General features: G+C 41.5%; 1 long non-coding RNA gene across 1 annotated transcript in view; it reads right to left on the bottom strand.

Annotated features, from left to right (window-relative positions):
* Nucleotides 1-203: 203 nt before the first annotated feature.
* Nucleotides 204-19967, bottom strand: part of LOC142600334 (uncharacterized) — a 48325-nt gene continuing 28561 nt past the window's right edge. Inside the window, exon 5 of the long non-coding RNA XR_012833768.1 lies at nucleotides 204-291. This is a non-coding gene — a long non-coding RNA (uncharacterized LOC142600334). The remainder of the gene's footprint in view (nucleotides 292-19967) is intronic.

The raw sequence follows: 19967 nt of genomic DNA, 5'->3' as shown, positions 1-19967 counted from the left end.
TCCAAAGGGGTATCCTGATGTTCATCTGGAGCAGCATGACACAATTTCAATGTGATTTTTATAGGCAAAGATAGAGTTTCAAAGAAAGGAATGTAACTCCATAATAAATCATCATGAGTGCTTCACTTGTAAAAAGTTGCTTACCTGAGTATTGTGTCAGTAGCTTACTTATGTTCTTCTGCCTGACAGATGTGGAATAGTGTGTAACACTAAGAAAATGTTGCAGCGCGAGCTTACTCAGCACTCTTCGGGTGGCAAAGCACATTAACGGTAGAGTTGTTGCAAAGTATCCTGAGAAAAATGCATATTAATAAGAATTACCAGGTCTTGCTGGTTCATGGTGACCTTCATTTTCGTTCCATAGAAGGGCAGTGATTAATGAAGCCTCTGTATGTGGGATATGATCAGTGAAGAGAAGCCCATCTTTCCAAATACAAGGAAGATCTGTCCGTATGAGACATCAGGGCTGGGCTGTGACTCACCAGCCAGAGAGCGAGGAGTGAGGGATGAAAAAGGAGTTTCTCATCCGTTGGAAACAAATTGCAGGAAATCACTGCTCCAGGACTGGATCTGTCACCTACATGATGTATGAGCCTTCCGAGACAGAGGCAGATGTCTCCTGAAGATATCTACAAAACCTACTCTAAACTAGTTTTATAATAGAAAAACCACAATAATTCAGCTTTTCAGGACTGCCTAATCAGAGTCCACCCATGTGGTGTCCCTTGGACAAGATCCTCAGCCTGCTTTGTTCATCTTGGGTAAATGGATTGGAGCAAAGGTCCTACCATCTGCATACCTGCTTATGTGAAGATTGCTGTAAGACAGCCAGCTGTGGTGGCTATGCAAGGTCTGTAGGAGGAGGTAGTACAAGAATAATGGAGGCAGGGCTGCGGAACGCTAACACTTGTACCCTGTTGTAAGACTCAGCTCTGCCTGAATTTCAAAGGGTCCTCATTTGACTTCTGAACTTAAAGCATTCATCTTTTCCAGGCATCTGGAAAAGCAGAGCACAGATTTTTACCATGTGCCTCATCAGGAAGACTCGTCCTTCAAGAGATGTGTTTCATCAAACCACCACAGCACTTAGCACCTTTCCCTCAGTGCCTGTTCTTGTTTTGCAAGCCTCTGTGGCTTCCAAGCTGTTCTGCCAGTGATGAAGTAAGATAGAAAATGCAGAAAAGAAAAAATCCCACTCTTCCGGGTATGTCTTCTTTGGCAAAGGCAGCACAAGCTTTCTCAGACAAGCTTTGGCACTAAGAGAAGGACAGAGCCATTTTTTCCATGGCTAAGTAAGGTTCCCAGGAGCTCAAGCTATGCTGAGAGAGAGAACAAACTGTGCTGACAAGCAACCAGTCTTCAAGACTTCATGCATTTTCTGAAGAGACCGTAAAAGATATACCTGCTTCAGGGAAATGTATAAATGTCTGAAATTTCTTCACCCTTTGTAGCCCATACTTCTTTGGGGCTTTAGACAATCACGCCTAAACAGCTCTGTCTCTCTGGCATTGGCTCCCGAAGTTTGCAGGGTTCTACCTACATGAGTACACTGAAGGAGATTTCTCTTTAATCCCTTTCTTACCCCTGTAAGACCTCTGTGCTGGCCTGAAGTTCAGAAATACCGAATATGACCCAAGTAATGCAAATGCTGCATCCATCAGCATTTACTTTGATTTTCCTTTCATAAACAAATTAGATAGCACACACAAAAAAGAAATAATATCTGAATGATTATCATAAAAAGCTTTTCACATCTTCTAAGCACAAATACAATTGTTAATAGCAATTTTTGGCAAATAATTACCTAAGCTAATAACTTTGTCCAGCTGCTTTATCAAAAAAATTCATGCGTTCTCCTCTACCACTGTATATGAAAACTTAAAAATGCATCAAATAAACAGCTCTATGAAAAGTAAAATACTGAAAGATCTCTTTAAATGTGCTTGTGTATGAGGGATAATCACTAAAAATATACTGATGTGTAAAAACATCTACTCCTAGATTTGTAATACAGATGGCACCTTAAATTAGCTGGTCTACATTTTAAAGGGATTCTATGAAAAATAAGAAATGCAGATCACAACATTTGATTATATTTATATTCTACAAGTCCTTGAGTAACACACAGAAGAAAGATCTATCCCTGAGAGTGTTTTAATAAACCTGATTATTTATACAGCTGTTTGAAAAGATGTGTCATGCTGTTCATCTGAAATACCACATTCACATTCTCACTAATAGCAAAACACAGCTAAGGAGGCTTTTTCAAGTACGAATTTGTATGACAACAGTGACATCGAGTGGTCACCACTGTTAATTGCCGCTGTGTATTGCCACGAAACCCCGGCTATAATGGTAAGGCCAAATTTGTAGACTTCAAATAGTATACAGTGCTAAATCAACTAGCACTGCTTGTACAGCAGCTTCAAAGGTGAATTCATTACTAACTGTCAGCGTGCAGTTTAGATTCACAGTCAAGCGTTTTACACATAATCCTGTGTACAATGTAGCCGAGCCTATAACGTACTGACAAAAGCACAAGAAGAATATGAAGACAGAGCATCTGCCACAGGATGGGTTTAAAAGGCTGGCATCAAAAAAACCTGAAGAACATGGCCTGAATCATCCAAGCATTTGCGCATGTGTATGACATCAGGTGTGCGACCAGCACCAAATTCTGTGGCTAATTTCTGTCTCCAGAAGTGTTTCCCCACCACTTGGTCCTGGTGCTAGCTCTGGCCCTGCTCAGCCTCTATGCCAATGGAAGAACCACCCATGCCCGTGTGCCCTTGCTCCTTGAGTGCTTTATACCTGTGCAAAACAATTTGTGTGTGCAGGCTGGATGGGTGCCAGAACACACACTCCAACCGGTCCCCTTGCTTGGATAACCAGAGAACCAGCACACTGGTGAGTGCTGTCATGCCTCAGAGAACCTGCATAATTAAAGGTAATCATGCACATAAGCACGCAGCTAGCTGGAGCCATGGGCTTGGCTTTTTGCATGACTGAGAGGGCTTCACTGGACAGCAGGAGGGCAAGGATCACTCAGTAGTCAGGGATACAGTGAATGCTTATGTGGTTATTTTTGGTTCTTATTGAATCCACATTATGTTCTTAATCTGCTGTTTTTTTCTTCCTTCGCAATGCCTATGGCCACAGTGTGACAGAACTTCTACTAAAATTCCCCATCTTTTTCAGTTCTCTATTACTTTTTTTAATAGTTTGTCTCATTTCCACATTTAAAAGCACTGTTCCCCCTTATTGCCCTTGCTGCTTACATGGTAAGGCTGTAGCCTTAGTTGTGACGGCAGATGCCGTCTGGCAGTGACCACCTGTCAGAAATCACTGGAGCTTTTCACAGGTTTGGGTGCACATGTGTAGCACATCCAGAGCACATCTCACATAATACAGTCTCTGCTCAAACATACTTCCATATCATACCCTGCATCTGAAGGCCATGCCTTTAACAGAAGGCTCTCCTTGGCATCTAGACATATGTTGAGGGAACACGCTAAGAGTTCAATGTAAAGACTTTGACCTTCAGATTTCAAGGAGGGAGTGGTATTTTGGCTGCATGATGTGCAACAGCTTCTGCACATGGTGTGAGACTTTAGAGGAATTTGAAGAACAATGCAGAAGAGGAATATGTCGTAATAGCCCATGTGGATAAGCAACTCCTTTCTCAAAGACACACAGCATGCACAAAATGTCCTGTTTAAATTGTTGTTTTCTTGCTCTGATATCTCCAAGTCATTATTCACTGATGTGCTACATTGGAAAGAAACAATTTACATATAGCATTTCTGTAAGAACACTAATGGAGAGCACTGCACTAATGGATATTTACAGTTGGACTTAAGCAGATGAAAAACATTGGTGGGCTTTGGTGTGCACCCAGCCGAGGTATCAGATGTCCTGCAACTGAGATGGCTCTTGCACAGATCTGCAACAGTGCCGTCCCTGAAGGATCCCAGGGGAATGACAGAGATAACCAGCACTGGAGAGAGGGAAGATGTCTCTCAAGCTCCTGAAGGATGTACAAGCTTGCCTTTTGTGGTGGGTTGACCTTGGCTGGATGCCAGGTGCCCACCAAGCTGCTCTATCACTCTCCTGCCCTCAACTGGACAGGGGGAGAAAAAAACATGATGAAAGGCATCTCATGGGTTGAGATAAGGACAAGTGAGATCACTCAGTAATTACTGTCACAGCAACAAACTACTCAGGGAAATTAATTTAATTTATTGCCAATCAAATCACAGTAGGATAATGGGAAATAAAAACAAACCTTAAAACACCTCCCCCCACCCCTCTCTTCTTCCCAGGCTCAACTTCACTTCTGATTTCTCTCCCTCCTCCCAGCTAGTGGCACAGGGGGACGGGGAATGGGGGTTGTGGTTGGTTCATCACACGTTGTCTCTGCTGCTCCTTCCTCCTCACACTCCTCCCCTGCTCCAGTGTGGGAGTAGGTCAAAAGTATTACAGTCAATGGAGATTTGTAACTAACATTGCCTGAGGATTTAATCATCTTTCCTTTTTTAATTTTACAAACAAAATTGGCATTTTTTATAAGCCTTTATGTGTTTATTAACTTACTGTGTTGGTTTTGTGTGGCAAGGTTTTGGTAGCGGGGGGGCTACAGGGGTGGCTTCTGCAAGAAGCTGCTAGAAGCTTCCCCTGTGTCTGACAGAGCCAATGCCAGCCGGCTCCAAGATGGACCCACCGCTGGCCAAGGCCAAGCCAATCAGTGCCTCTGTGATAACATATTTAAGAAAGAGAAAAAAAAAACAGTTAGAGAGTGCTTTTGCAGCCAGAGAGAGGAGTGAGAAGGTGTAAGAAACTCTGCAGACACCAAGGTCAGTGCAGAAGGAGGGGGAGGAGGTGCTCCAGGCGCCGGAGCAAGATTCCCCTGCAGCCCGTGGTGAAGACCATGGTGAAGCAGGCTGTCCCCCTGCAGCCCATGGAGGGAGGATGAGGGGGTGTAGGGATTCCACCTGCAGCCCGTGGAGGACCCCACGCCGGAGCAGGTGGAGACACCTGAAGGAGGCTGTGGCCCCGTGGGAAGCCCAGGCTGAAGCAAGCTCCTGGAAGGACCTGTGGATCCGTGGAGAGAGGAGCCCACGTCAGAGCAGGTTTGCTGACAGGACTTGTGACACCGTGGGGGACCCACGCTGGAGCAGTTTGCTCCTGAAGGTCTGCACCCCGTGGAGGAGACTCACGTTGGAGAAGGTCGTGAAGGACTGTCTCCCGTGAGAGGGACCCCACGCTGGAGTGGGGGAACGATGAGTCCTCCCCCTGAGGATGAAGAAGCGGCAGAAACACCGTGTGATGAACTGACCGTAACCCCCATTCCCCGTCCCCCTGTGCCGCTGAGGGGGGCAGAGGTTGAAGCCGGGAGTGAAGTTGAGCCCGGGAAGGTGGGAGGGGTGGGGGGAGGTGTTTTTAAGATTTGGTTTTATTTCTCATTCCTCTACTCTGTTTTGCTTAGTAATAAATAAGATGAATTCCCTCTCTAAGTTCAGTCTGTTTTGCTCATGACGATAATTAGTGAGTGATCTCTCCCTGTCCTTATCTCGACCTGTAAGTTTTTTTTTTCATTGTACCTTTTCTCCCCTGTCTAATGAAAGAGGGGAGTGATAGAGCGGCTCTGGTGGGCACCTGGCCCTCAGCCAGGGTCAACCCATCACACAAACCCAACACAGAAGGCCTGACAAGTGACTATATTGGACCACTGCCATGAACACGCAAAGGCAAGCACTACATATACTCACCATGGTGGAAGCAACTACTGGTTGTCTAGAAACGTACCCTGTACACCATGCCACTGCCCAAAACACCGTCTTAGGCCTCGAAAGGCAAACTTTGTGGCAACATGGTACCCCAGAAAGAATTGAATCAGACGGGACTCTCTTCCAAAATAACCTCATAAACTCCTAGGCAAAGAAACACAGCATTGAGTGGGTGCATCACATCCTCTGTCATCCACAAGCCTCTAGAAAGATTGAGAGATATAATGGACAGTTAAAGACTATGTTGAGAGTATTGAGCAATGGGGCATGGAAGTTCTGAAATGTAAATTTAGCAGAAGTCACTTGGCTGATTAACACCAGAGGATCTGCTAACCACCCTGGTCCTGCCCAAACAAAACCCCTACATACTGTGGGAGGAGATAAGGTCCCAGTAGTACACACAGGGTAGTGTCTGGGGAAGGCGGCATGGATTGCTCCTCACTTGGGAAAAGGCAAACCCATTCTCGGGATTGCCTTCACTCAAGGACCTGGGTGTACTTGGTGGATAATGTGGAAGGATGGGGAGACTGTCATCCTTGTGCCTCACTGGGGGAAAAACAATCTGTGATGTGAGTTATATCTTGTACGAAGTAATGTAGCAGGAATGACCTGAACCAACAAAGAGTGAACTTTACAAGGAACCAGGCAAGTGTAATGATGACCCAAACCAAGCCAGTGTTGGCACCCAATGCTTGAACATGCTGCTTCTCCTGTCCTGAGTACCCATCTTGTCAGATGGGGCCCAAGTCACAGCCTGTTCTTATAAACATTTGGAGGAGTGGAGGAAGCCCGTGAAATGAGATAGTAGTTAATGAGAATGTATAAATCTGTTGGGCATAAAGATGGTTTAAGTATGTAGTATTTCAGTAATTTCAATATTTATGCAGGCATTTCAGTAATGAGAATTAGATACGAAAGGATGGTTAGAAGATGTATAAATGTATTAAATTACATGGGACTTGAGCATGATGCAAACGGTATTGGAACAAGGGGTGGAGATTGTATTTGGTCTTGCTGGCATGGAGTTAACTTTCCCCATAGAAGCTCTCATAGTGTTGTGCTTTGCTTTGTATTTGTAGTCAGAAACACCAGTGTTCTGGCTGCTGCTGAGCACAGCATCAAGGCTGTCTCTCCAAATCCCCCCATCAACAAAGGCCAGTAGGCTAGGGTTGGGCAAGAGGTTGGGAGGTGACATAGCCAGCACAGCTGACCCAATCTGACCAAAGAGATACTCCATACCATATGACACTGTGTTCAGCAGTGAAAGCTAAGAGAAAGGAAGAGGGGAGGGAGTACTCATCATTAAGGCGTTTGTCTTCTGGAGCAACTGCTACATGTACTGAAGGCCCTACTTCCCAGGCAGTGGCTGGACTGCGAAGTGACTGATGATAGAAGTAGAGAATAAATCTTTTGTTTTCATTTCCTTTGCTTCCATGCACGGCCTTTGCTTTTTCTTCATTTATCTCAACCCATGAGGTCTTTTTCATCTTATTTTCTTCGCTGCTGTCCTGCTGAGGAGGGGAGAGATAGAGCAGCTGGGTGGGCACCTGGCGGCCAGCCGAGATCAACCCACCACACCTTTTTACAGAGCAAGACCACAAAGTCAGCTCTGCCTTGTAAGAACAGAGGCACTTCTGGCACTTCTGAAAGGACCCAGTCCAAGTGCAGCCAATTTATTTATTTTTCTATAAGTGCCTCTCTAGGTGCCATGGCCATTTCTGTCAATAAACCAATAAATCATCCGGATGATTTGTGCTTTGCATGACACCAAAACAGGGCTGCTGCAGAAGTATCCAAAAGCTTAGAGGCAAGTATCTACTCAGTAATAGAATAAAAATAAAATCTCAATTAGTGCTCAAAAACTGCAGAATGACCACATTTTTCAAAGAAGTATGGGACACTTAGACACGTGAAGAGGCTTACTTTTTTTAATGGTCTAGCAGACACAGCACATAAAATAGTGACGTACAGAAGAGCGATGTATGATGACACCCATTCATAAGCACAGAAGCCTTCAGTGAGTTTAACTGACCTTCCATAAGTCAACCTGAGGCTACTGTCTTCTTCCTGCAAGTCTGTTTGAGTTGATGATCTTATTAAAAAAAAAAAGTCCAGCTAACAATTGCATAATAAACAAATAATCAGAACTCTGAAAGAGTTTTTTTACTATCAGATGTATAAAACCCATGTAATCTTACCTGTCCTTGTCCTTCTTATTTTCTCCCTCTTTCCCACTTATTCCTTGTACTCTTCAATTATCTTTCATTAGTTTTGACACTCTTTAAAAACATAATCTGTCTTTTGTTTTGTTTGTACTACTTTAAGTACAAATATTTCTAAACCAAGTTTAAACCTTTGAGTTCTAAAGAAATAATAAATAATAAATAATAAAATAAATAATAAATAATAAAATTTAATGAGTATTTTCCTACAAGAACTTTGAACCCTTCCAGACATACAGAAACAGGTTAGATTCAAATTTCCAATCTCAACTTGTCTCAGAAGTTCTCACTGAAGAAAAATTTAAACATGATTAACTTCCCGTTTTGTCACTCAGGAAAGGTACAACAGCAAAACAAACTTCTTAATTGTTTTAAACCCACAATATTTTCTGATTTGAAAATATAACTATTTTTCAGGTAGTGAAAATCTTCTAAGATACCATCTTGATAGATTTGCTGGATCTAACTTCTGAGGAGAACATTTCCTGGAATGTCAGTACCACTGACTAAATTGCAATTGTTTTCTTAGCCAGAATCCACAATATTTTTATTGATACTTCTATGCTGGGGATGAAAAGAATTCACATCCTGCATCTTTCCTCTGGTATTTAATCTTTATTTTGACTATATGTACAGCACAATTGCTATAACATAAATACTGTCAGTTTGACGGTCATGTTCTGAACTAATTTGTATTTGATGCCCTTAAAATTTATTCTTTATAAAACTTTTGAAAATTTGGTTTTGATAAATTTGCTGAGATATGGATCTATATCTGAGATTTTCATTTATCGGAAATATTGACACAGAAACATATTTCCAGTTTGCCAAATGAGACAAAATTTCTTTTTTTCATTGAAGACCACAAGGTGGCATGTGAAACATGGAATAAAGATACTTGAAAGTATACAGTAGAAAACTAGTATGCTGTTCTACTGGATGACCATTACCTGAAAATTCAAACAGTTTTAAGAAGCAGTCTAAATTTTTGGGGGGGGTTTGTCTTTTTCAGTCCAAGCTCTTTACAATGGAAAAGGAATAAGGTGCACAAGGCTTTTATTAACAAGGAGGGACTATTCTTTCTAACATAAAAGTATATTAGGGTATTTTAACACAGACTGTCTGGTTTAACACAGACTAACTGGTCTTGTTACCAACAGAGGTAAAATACAGAACAATCAGTGTAAACTTCAGAAAATTTCTTCCATGATTTCCATTCAACAGCCATAGAAACCAGGCAGACAATCATGCATGCAGCTGTGGTGTGTTAAAACTTCATTTTAATGAAAAATTCATTAAGAGTTTTTGTTAAACATTAAACTATATTTTAAAATGCAGAAATACAACATCTGGTACTGTTGTGCTACACCATGGAAGGTCTGAGCCTCTTCACAATGATGTCTATTTGAGTGCAATGAAAAATTACTCACTTATCTCACACACTTCTGAATTCAGTGGATTCAGCAGATGTCTTTGGAATGCTCAAAGGACACTAAAGTTGTGAGGGTGTTAACTGTTAGGAGCTAGTTGTTGGGGTGTTTTCATACGCTTTATCCAAGATCATCACATCACATTTTCACCATTGTCAATAGAGTATATCACATTGATGTGCCTAGTTTTCTGAATTGCTCTCCAGGGAAACAACTTCATTCTGTAGATCACTTCAAACACACTCCCAAACCCAAAATCTGCCTTTCTGCCCCATCCCAACTACCACCTCGGCCTGTCTGTGCTATTTTCCCCTGTATGATGGTGAGCTGTGGTAACTCCAGTCCTGTTAAATCTTTACAGGCATTTCATACATTGGCCAAGTGTCGACAAGCTCATGGAAGACCCCCACAGAAGAGCTCTGTGTGCTCCAGCCTAGAGACTTGGGAAAGGGTCATGTTAATACCTACAGGCATTCAGACAACTTGAACCATAGAAGTGGTGGTTGGTATTTTGTGTATGTGGGCTGGTAAATGGGGGTCCTCATTGCCCAGAGAGGTTGTGGAGGCCCCATCCCTGGAAGTGTTCAAGGCCAGGCTGGATGGGGCTTTGGGCAACATGGTCTAGTGGAGGGTGTCCCTGCCCATGGCAGGGGGGTTGGAACTAGATGATCTTTGAGGTCCCTTGCAACCCAAACCATTCTATGATTCTGTGATTCTATTTGAGTGAGATGTCATCTACCAGGACTTGTGCAAAGCATTTGACGCTATCCTGCATGACATCCTCGTCTCTAAAATGGAGAGACATGGATTCGATGGATGGACTACTCAGCGGATAAGAATTGGCTGGATGGTCACACCGAAAAAGTTGTGGTCAATGGCTCAATGTCCAGGTGGAGATCGGTGATGAGTTGCATTCCTCAGGGGTCGGTACTGGGACCGGCACTGTTTAACATCTTTGTCAACAACATGGACAGTGGGATCGAGTGCACCCTCAGCAAGTTTGCCGGCAACATCAAGCTGTATGGTGCGGTCAACACACTGGAGGGAAGGGATGCCATCCAGAGGGACCTTGACAGGCTTGGCAGGTGGGTCCTGCACGTGGGTCAGCGCAGTCCCAAGCACAACTACAGGCTGGGTGGAGAATGGATTCAGAGTAGCCCTGAGGAGAAGGACTTGGGAGTGTTGATTGATGAAAAGCTCAACATGAGCCAGCAGCCCAGAAAGCTAAGTGTCTCCTGGGCCACATAAAAGCCAGCGTAACTAGCAGGTCAAGGGAAGTGATTCTCCCCCTCTACTCTACTCTTGTGAGACCCCACCTGGAGTACTGCATCCAGCTCTGCTGGCCCCAATACAAGAAAGACATTGAGCTGTTGGAGCAAGTCCAGAGGAGGGCCACGAAGCTGATCAGAGGGATGGAGCACCTCTCCTGTGAAGACAGGCTGACAGAGTTGGGATTGTTCAGCCTGGAGAAAAGAAGGCTCCAGGGAGATCCAATTGCGGCTTTCCAGTACCTGAAGGGGCCTACAGGAAAGATGGTGAGGGACTGTTTATCAGGGAGTGTAGTGACAGGACAAGGGGTAATGGGTTTAAGCTAAAATGGGGTAGATTTAGATTAGATGTTAGAAAGAAATTCTTTACTGTTAGAGTGGTGAGGTACTGGAACAGGTTGCCCAGAGAGGTTGTGGAAGCCCATCCCTGGAAGTGTTCAAGGCCAGGTTGGATGAGGCTTTAGGCAACGTGGTCTAGTGGAGAGTGTCCCTGCCCATGGCAGGGGGATTGGAACTAGATGGTCTTTGAGGTCCCTTCCAACTCAAACCATGCTATGATCCTATGATTTAATATCTGGTTTCTATATATATTGATCATGAACATATTCCACCTTTTTTTTTTTTTTAAGATCTTTTTCTTGAATTTACCCTCTCCCAAACTGTTACATTTGTGCCAAAAATATGCCTTACGTTATTCCCAGATGACACATGCTAATTACGTATACAAACAGGAAGACAGAGCCATGTGTTTATGCCTGAAAACCGAGGAAATGATTAACAGGGTTGATTCATTTTGGCTTACTATAAATTCCTCAAGACATATGTACTGTTGCTAAAAGCCATAGACCTTCAGCAGAATAGTCATCAGGAATTACCTGTTTCTAAATGAACAAGTATTAATTGCACTTACTAGCAAAATGATTAAGGATTGGATTACCAGTGAATGGGGTTGAATGTTGTTGTCAACAAACATCAGGGAGGCTTTATTTCTGTCTTAAAAAAAAAAAAAAAAATAAAAAAGAGAGAGAGAGAGAAAGCCATAACCAACAGTTCTATACAAGAAAATGACACTTCGTTACACAAAAGAGTATCTTTTGGCGATGGTTCAGAATCACAGAATTTGAGCAAGATTTGACCTTGCTCAAGCCTGAAGGGTTTCAAACCCGGAGCTGGAAACTGGGGCTGTTGCTTCTATTGAGAATTCAGTGTTGTACTGTACCAAGGGTGCTCAGTTCCTACAAGCCTTAGCTCCTTGTTTTACCTACAGATGGGCTGCATCTTAATTTGATTTCAAGGCACACAGGTGTTGTCAATTAAACACACCAATTCTTTACCCTTATTGAAGTGCCAACACAAACCACAAAAAAAGCAATGCAAATGTTTAACATTTCCAGCCCCCACTTGACCACCTGGTTCTACGCATCCATTTGATTACCTAGATCTCTCCTTGCAGTCTTTTAGTAAAGCAACGAATGTCATCCTTTATGACTCTGTCATGACTGACAGCTTGACAGTTATTTGGAGAGAATTGCAGCTATTCAAGTTACAGGATAGAGCTCCAACAGATTATCTAATTCTGGGAACTGTAATTACAGACCTGAGAGATTTTTGACACTCTAGGAGGTGCTTTGCATCAAATCTGCCACACTTGTATAACAGCTTAAATTTAAAAAGAGAAAAAAGGGGAGAAAATAAATTTTCTCTAATGCACTGCTGAAAGTAAATATATGACCTCACTCTCTGCTGAAATAATTTTGTGGGAAACACCAAGAAATCAGCATTTTAGACTGAAATAAAGGTTAAAACCTAGAAGTGGGGAGAAGGGAGAAGCTGAAGCATTTAAGGAAATAACCCAGGCTAAAAAATGAGCATAGCCTGATCCTGAACATAGCAGACCACTGAGTGCCTTATACTACCTGTACTAGGAAATTCAGAGGTGTCAGGGAATGCTCCCAGGCCCTGGCCCTCGATCTTCTGCCAGAAGATTGTTCCATCAGAAGACTATTAGTATAATCTCCTTTCGCTCATGAGAAATACTACTCTCCTAAACAATCCCCATGCTTCAGGAGCTGGAGCCAGGAACTATTCTTAACAGGCATTTCTGATGCAGGTACTCTGATCTGGATGGGTGACAGTCATCCCATGCTAGCTGGCCTTGTTGCTAAGAAATGGCCCAGCACATGTTTAGTTTATTAGCACGGATTCAGCACCAAGAGACCTGGGCTCTGTGTGGCCCCAGAAAATCCAAGACAGCACATGTTGAGAAAGGTACAGAAAAGTACCATGGTGTTATTGTGCCCAAGCAGAATCCATCAAAACCTCCCTCTCTTTCTCTTCCTCCTTCTCTACCGAGCTTTTGCCCCTGCAGTGTTTCTACACAGAAAGCTTCACTGGCTTCATGCAAAGCAGGTGGCTAGGAAGAGAACTGGCATCATAAAATTGACCAAGTTCCACAAGCAAGAGGAGAAAAGAGGAAGCTCAGTGAAAATAGCAAATACATTCAAAATGATTCAAGCATGGGGTGGTTTTGTTAAACTGCTAGTGCTGAAAAGAGATGTCATTTATCTTCAAGACAGCATCAGACTTTATGCTGACATTATGTCATCACCACATGGGCACCACCAGAGCTGTAGCACAAGATGGAAATAAAATCCCAGGTGACTCAGAAGTATTGTACTCCCAAGCGCTCCCTCCCTCCACACTGCTGGAAAAGTTCCGAGCAGCTCTGCCCCTTGATTCAGTCAGCTGGGTAGTGTCGGCATGCTGCAATAGCTGGATGCAACAAGTACTTTCATGCAGAACTCTTAATGTAAAATTGTGTAAACAGTCATCTAAAACAATAGGTAATAATTTCCAAAAGAATTCAGATGTTCAGGAACGGCTCAGCTAGTGTGCGGCACATGCTAACAAGCAGGGGTTAATTAAGGCTGGTAGGAGACTACACGGCTGATTGCAAAGGGTGTTGGTTTCCTCTGTTGTAGCCCTCACTATCAATAGATCTGAGCAAGTGTATCATTATATTGCCAGGGTGGCAGCAGGCAAAACAAGATCTCAGCCAGAATCTACACACCTGGTGTGTTGTTTTGGAAAATATCAGGACTGGGAACAATTTCTCACTGGTAAGAACAAGCACAATTGAAGAGGTTACTACCAAATTCCTTCATTTCTGCTATGTAGATAGTACAAAATATTCAAACAAAATATTCTTTTTTTAAAAAAAGCTGTCATAAAATAAATGCCCGTTCTCTTTTCTTTTAAAAGCTTGGAAAATCCACAAAAAAAGCAAGGACAAAGATATTGCAATTACTGAAAGAAAACTCATTTTCTAAAACAGGATACTTTATACAACTCTAAATATACAAATAAAATTCAGGGACTATCAAGAGTTAGGAGAAAAATAGTATTTTTTTCCCCAAATGTTTTGGAATGTTTAATACATAACTAGGTCTATCCTGTTTAAGTCCAACAGTAAAAATACAGTAAAGTTGTATGGGAGGTAACGGCTAAATATGTAAGTTCATGTTCTTGTTGTCCCAAAAGTGGGATTGTTTACCCGGTAAAGTGGAAAATTCTACTTTATGGATATCATTCCGACTATTGACATGCTTTTATATTATTTCATATAATCATGTAAATAGTTTTATCTAAGTGATACAGATTAGTGTATTTAAGATTAGCACTTTTCTGTCCTCAGGTTAGTCATATCCAATAAATCTTGATAATGGATATTAAATGTTATATGTTCAAAGGAAATTATATTAGTGACCTGAATAAGTGTTCAATTATCTTTACAAGACATAACCACTTTTGCTATTTGATTTTAATCACCATTTGCTTTTTTACTACCTTGCTAAAAATACAGCGGCTTTCTACAATCCTCTCCAGATTTTATGGGCATGATAATAATTCCATTTTGCTGGGCCTGTCATTTTAAATTCTGCCATGAAAGCAATCCTACTTGCAAAATACCTGTAAATATCACCAAAAAGAAGAAGAAAAAAAAAATGTAGTCTAAAAAACCAAGGAAGGGCCCTGACAGAGCCAAAGTAAGGCTGTATTGATGAGGCAGGACAGATGGTGACCATCACAGTCCTGGTGCCACTGTTTGGTGGGAGCTATGGGTAGCTGTCCTCTCTGAATATCGCATCACTTTGTATGGGAAGCACAGCACGAGAAGACAAGGCAGCTGAGGTGGGAGAATATGATGCACGGGTAGATGTCTTCCCAGCTCTTTTCCAGATAGGTCACAGCTAGGTGACACATCCAGATTGAGATCCATCCTCGATCCCAACACACGGTCATAGCCTAAGTGTTGGATATAGTCCACTGGTTTCGATAGTCTTCTATTGAGATAGTCTAGCCATTGAGATCACAGAGGATCATTTAACTGGCATCTCTGGTTTTCAGTGTAATTCCAGCTATTTCATTAAACCCAGATGTATCTATAAAACAAGTGACCAAAAAGGGCAGGCGTGAGGCATACAGGCAGTATAAATTACACTTTCACAGATAAGAACAAACTAGGAGAAACTGCACTGAAAGGAAAGTATTTGAAACCATGACAAATTGAACCTGATTTATTTAGGGAGAAAATTACCCCTCTTGGGCTAGAATTAAATCAGTTTAAAAGTGCATTATGAAACCATAGCTTCTTTAAATATGAATGTATTGCCTTGACAACAAACAGATCATCTGTACAATTTTCTGTGCTGTTGTGGAAACACAATCAATCCAGGGGATTTTAAAAACAACACAACTGGATTTGGTGTTTAATGTCCACAAAAATGAAGACACTAAAATTCTTCTGGATGGAGGGACAAGACTGCAACAAATTACTTCAGAAAAATGAGTCTTTCTATTCGTAAAGACATGCATGTAGTATGCATTTTTATGTACATATATATATATGAATATAAAGGGGTGCATACAAATCTGTGCATTGCAGGCCTGACTTTCAGATGGAAACAAACTGTATGACTTCCACAGATGCACAGAAAAAAAACCATCTTTCTGTATTTTGTATCCTCTTCTCAACATCTGGTGAATACCTGTTTACAGCAGAAATCTAAAAGCTCTTTCCAGCCAATGCTGCCCACAGGGAAGAATGTCAGAAAGCAAATACCACTTCAGTCTGGAAAATGTGTTTAATTTTAGTTGTTATTTTAGTTGATCTTTTATACAGAGATACAAGGCGTGAAAAGCATTTTACAAGTCTGTATCATCATGTACTGAACATACAGCTGCCCTCCCGGATTTCGCAAGTTGAAGACCAAGCTCATCAACATAGCTGTCACACTTTCAAAACCAGTTTCGCCAAATACGACTTAAATTCAAGAAAGAGAATTACATTACTCACAAGACTAATCAAACCATGAGGAATATTACATGCAAAAAAAAAAATAGTCTCTTTGCTGTGGACCTTTGCTTATTTCATTATCAATGTAGACCTTCAGAAAATTCCCATGTGAAGGGAAGAGTCAGATCAAAGACTTCTTAACAAGAATGAAAAGGTCAATGTGGGAATTCTCACAAGTTAAAAATTCAAAGAAGAAACAGAGAGGCAGCTGTTTATCTGCTACATGGTCTAAATACTGTTTCCATCATTTAGAAACAGTACTTAATAAAAGCTTTTGTTTTATCAAAAGCCTGATCTACCTTTAGAAATCCCACGTGAATAGGGATCTTGTCTCCAATCATAATGAAGGACTTTTAAACTTCTGAGTATGAAGAGTACTTTTTTATCCTTATGTCCATTAGATAACCAGCAATGTGAAAGGCACAGCTTGCTGTACCACCTGCTCCTTCAAATGTAGCAGCAGCAGTCAGAAACAGTGTAGACTTAATCAGGCCTGAAAAAAGTTTACTGCATAAATAACACATTATAAGGTGATTATCCGATATTCTACCAGCTCTATTTATTAGTATACTATGCATCTTCTCTATTGTCAACTGCACATTTTCAAATTACAGTTTCACGGGTCTGCGCTTTGCTAAAGGCCTCTACAATAACAAGCAAAGCTGTTTTGGCATGACAGCAATGTGCCCTCGTGGCCAAGAAGGCCCATGGTATCCTGGGGTGCATTCAGAAGACCGTGGCCAGCAGGTTGAAGGAGGTTATCCTCCCCCTCTACTCTGCCCTGGGGAGGCCACATCTGAAGTACTGTGTCCAGTTCTGGGCTCCCCAGTTGAAGAAAGACAGGGAACTACCGGAGAGAGTCCAGCGGAGGGCTACAAAGATGATTAGAGGTCTGGAGCATCTCTCGTATGAGGAAAGGCTGAGAGAGCTGGGTCTGGAGAAGAGAAGACTGAGAAGGGATCTTATCAATGCTTATAAATATCTAAAGGGTGGGTGTCAAGAGGAGGGGGCCAGGCTCTTTTCAGTGGTGCCCAGTGACAGGACAAGGGGCAATGGGCACAAACTGGAACACAGGAAGTTCCACCTGAATACGAGGAAAAACTTTTTTACTCCTTTCCAGAGCACTGGAACAGGCTGCCCAGAGATGTGGAGTCTCCTTCTCTGGAGATATTCAAAACTTGCCTGGATGCAATCCTGTGCAACCGGCTCTAGGTGATCCTGCGCTAGCAGGGGGGTTGGACTAGGTGATCTCCAGAGGTCCCTTCCAACCCCTGCCAAACTGTGATTCTGTAACTGTTCTGAGGTGATCTGACAGCCAGCCTCAGGAACAGGAAGAAAACACAAACCTGCTTTTCCTCCCCAGTCCTGTGGTCAGGCTCTGGGACCTAGATTCTGCCTTTCTGGTCCATATTCTTTCTTTATCCCAGGATTATTCAGATAGAAATAATCAAGTTAATTTATCCAGAAAAATCTAGCTGTTCACTGTTTTAGAACTTCCCACAGATTTGACTGTTCAACGTGACTCCAGAAAACCGGGGTGGAAAATGCCAGTGCTTTGATATGCGCAGGTTTCTTCTAGCATTGTATCCCACCAACGCCACCAGACAGGAATGCACAAATTAGCACTGGCACAAGCAGCTTCGCTACACGTTGACTCCATCACCTTTCTCTTCCCATAATGACCACACCTTTGGGAAGTCCATCACGCACCCTTCACTGATGAGGGAGCTGCACTTCCTCTGGGAGTAAAGTCTGAGCTGCCTCTATGGTTGCATAAACAGCTAGATGGAGTTTTACAAGAAAATGCTTGTTTTCTTAATCTTCAACATACTGAAAGTATAAAAACTAATCAGAGTTCACCATTTAATCTCTGATTATCCTTAATCCTCTGATTATCCTGCCATTGATTTTTCCTGCAGGTCACTTTGCACGCATTACAAGAAGGGATCATGCTTACATTTACAGATACCAAAGGGATTTTAAGTAAAAATCAGAAACAATGAAAACAATAAAGTTTTGGGGCATTTTTAACATATGATGAACTGCTGAAACAAGTTAGGTTTTACACTGATTAATATAGTTATGAAAGTATTTCTCAAAAATTGTTAAAAGTGATTAAAAAAATCAGTTGCACATAATGAGTACAATACAATATGTAATGAGTGCCATACAAGTTTCTCATATATGAGGCTATGACCCAATTTACAGTTGGAAACAGAAAGTCAACAGCTATTGGTACATGGCTTTCCTGAACACCATGACAGCACTGATTTAAAGTCAATTATACAGTTAACGTAAAAATCAGAACACCACATATAATACTTCAATTGACATCACATCATAGTTGAGTTTTACAGCAGTTAACAGTTTTAACACAATCTCAAAAAAATATTTTAAAGCCTTAATTTGCACTGAAATTACTTTGTATTTTAGCTGCAGTTTATGCTACATAACTTCAACAGTGAAACCTTAAGCCAGCTGTGATGCCACTGATGTAATTTGAGAGAATGTCTTTTAATATACTAATGAAAAAAAAAGAGGGTTTCCAGAAGAAGTAATGATTTACTCTCATTTTTCCCTCGAAATCCCCTCTTTGTCTTGGGAGGTCCAAGTCACCAATTTATGGTTTCGGAACTTCTGGTTTTGTGGGTCAACAAAACACACAGCTCACCACAGTGCCACAGTCACAGAACTTGGATCAAACGGAGCATTCCTCTTCCCTTTCCACCATTACCACCAAGCTTGCCTTCAAAGTCTGACAAAGTTCCTAAAGATCAGTAGAAAGCAATAACTAACTACTTATTCCTGTTATTCATCCTGTATTCTTCTGCTATGATGAAAATGTCAATATTGCTTCCATTCAACTACCAGAAACTGGCCCAGTGTTTTCTTAGCGTGGTCCGAAACCCACTGACATCAATGGAAATGGATGGGTTCTTTAGACAATATATAACAGTACACTTTTTAATATATATATAGATAAAACAACATATAGCTCTACACTTCATAACAAAACAATTAGTTAAATAAAAGATTATTGTAATACTTTTGGCACTGTCACCAATCTGCCACTTCTTATAATAATTTTCCTGGTTTTTAAGTTAATTTACTTCAAACTATAAATATTGCCATGTGCGGTGTTGATTTCATGTATAAGATGCACAAATAATTTTTTGTACAGTATCTTAAAATTTTTAGTATAGTGACATTCATAACCTCTTAATGGGAAATACCATAAACATGTATTTACACAGTGGTTTTGTAGTACTGCTCAGGGTATATATCCATTTGCTTTAGGAAACAAAATCTTTCTTATATATCAAAACTGAAATAGTATGACAAATAGTACTACTGACATGGTAAATACAGAGAAGGATACACATAAACAGATATCCAAAACCTGCATATTGTAAATACTGCATTAAAGTTACACTTCTGGGAAACCACCTAGTGTGCCTGAAGGACACAGGCTAAATGAAAACTGAAAATGCTGCAGCATTTGGAGGATATAAATGGTCCAAGATACAAGAAAACGGGAAAAACATAGCAAAGCTACCTAAAGTACTGGTACCTAGGTAGAACTCAAACATAATTGCTATGCCTTAAAATTCATGCTGTGAAATATTGCACAACGTCATAGTATGAAAACTTAGCTCCTTTCCCTCACTCTCTGGTCCATATCCATTACTGGGAGAAAAGAGGAGAGGTGAAAAGCCACAGAGGTTTAGCCTGGGACCCATACATGTGGAAAGGCAAGGGATTTGCTTTATTTACCTCCATTTCATGCTGTGGAAGTGTCACTCCTTGTGGAAAGCTACAGACTTCTAACTTTAAATTAAAGCATTTTGTTACCATTTGAGAACTTGACTTGGTGAACAGGCCTTGCAAAACCTTCCTACACAACC

This window comes from Balearica regulorum, chromosome 2 (assembly GCF_011004875.1).
Source record: "Balearica regulorum gibbericeps isolate bBalReg1 chromosome 2, bBalReg1.pri, whole genome shotgun sequence".
In the NCBI taxonomy this organism is placed as follows: domain Eukaryota; kingdom Metazoa; phylum Chordata; class Aves; order Gruiformes; family Gruidae; genus Balearica; species Balearica regulorum.
The sequence above is the reverse complement of the archived record's forward strand: the minus strand, read 5'-3'. Positions and strand labels throughout refer to the sequence as shown.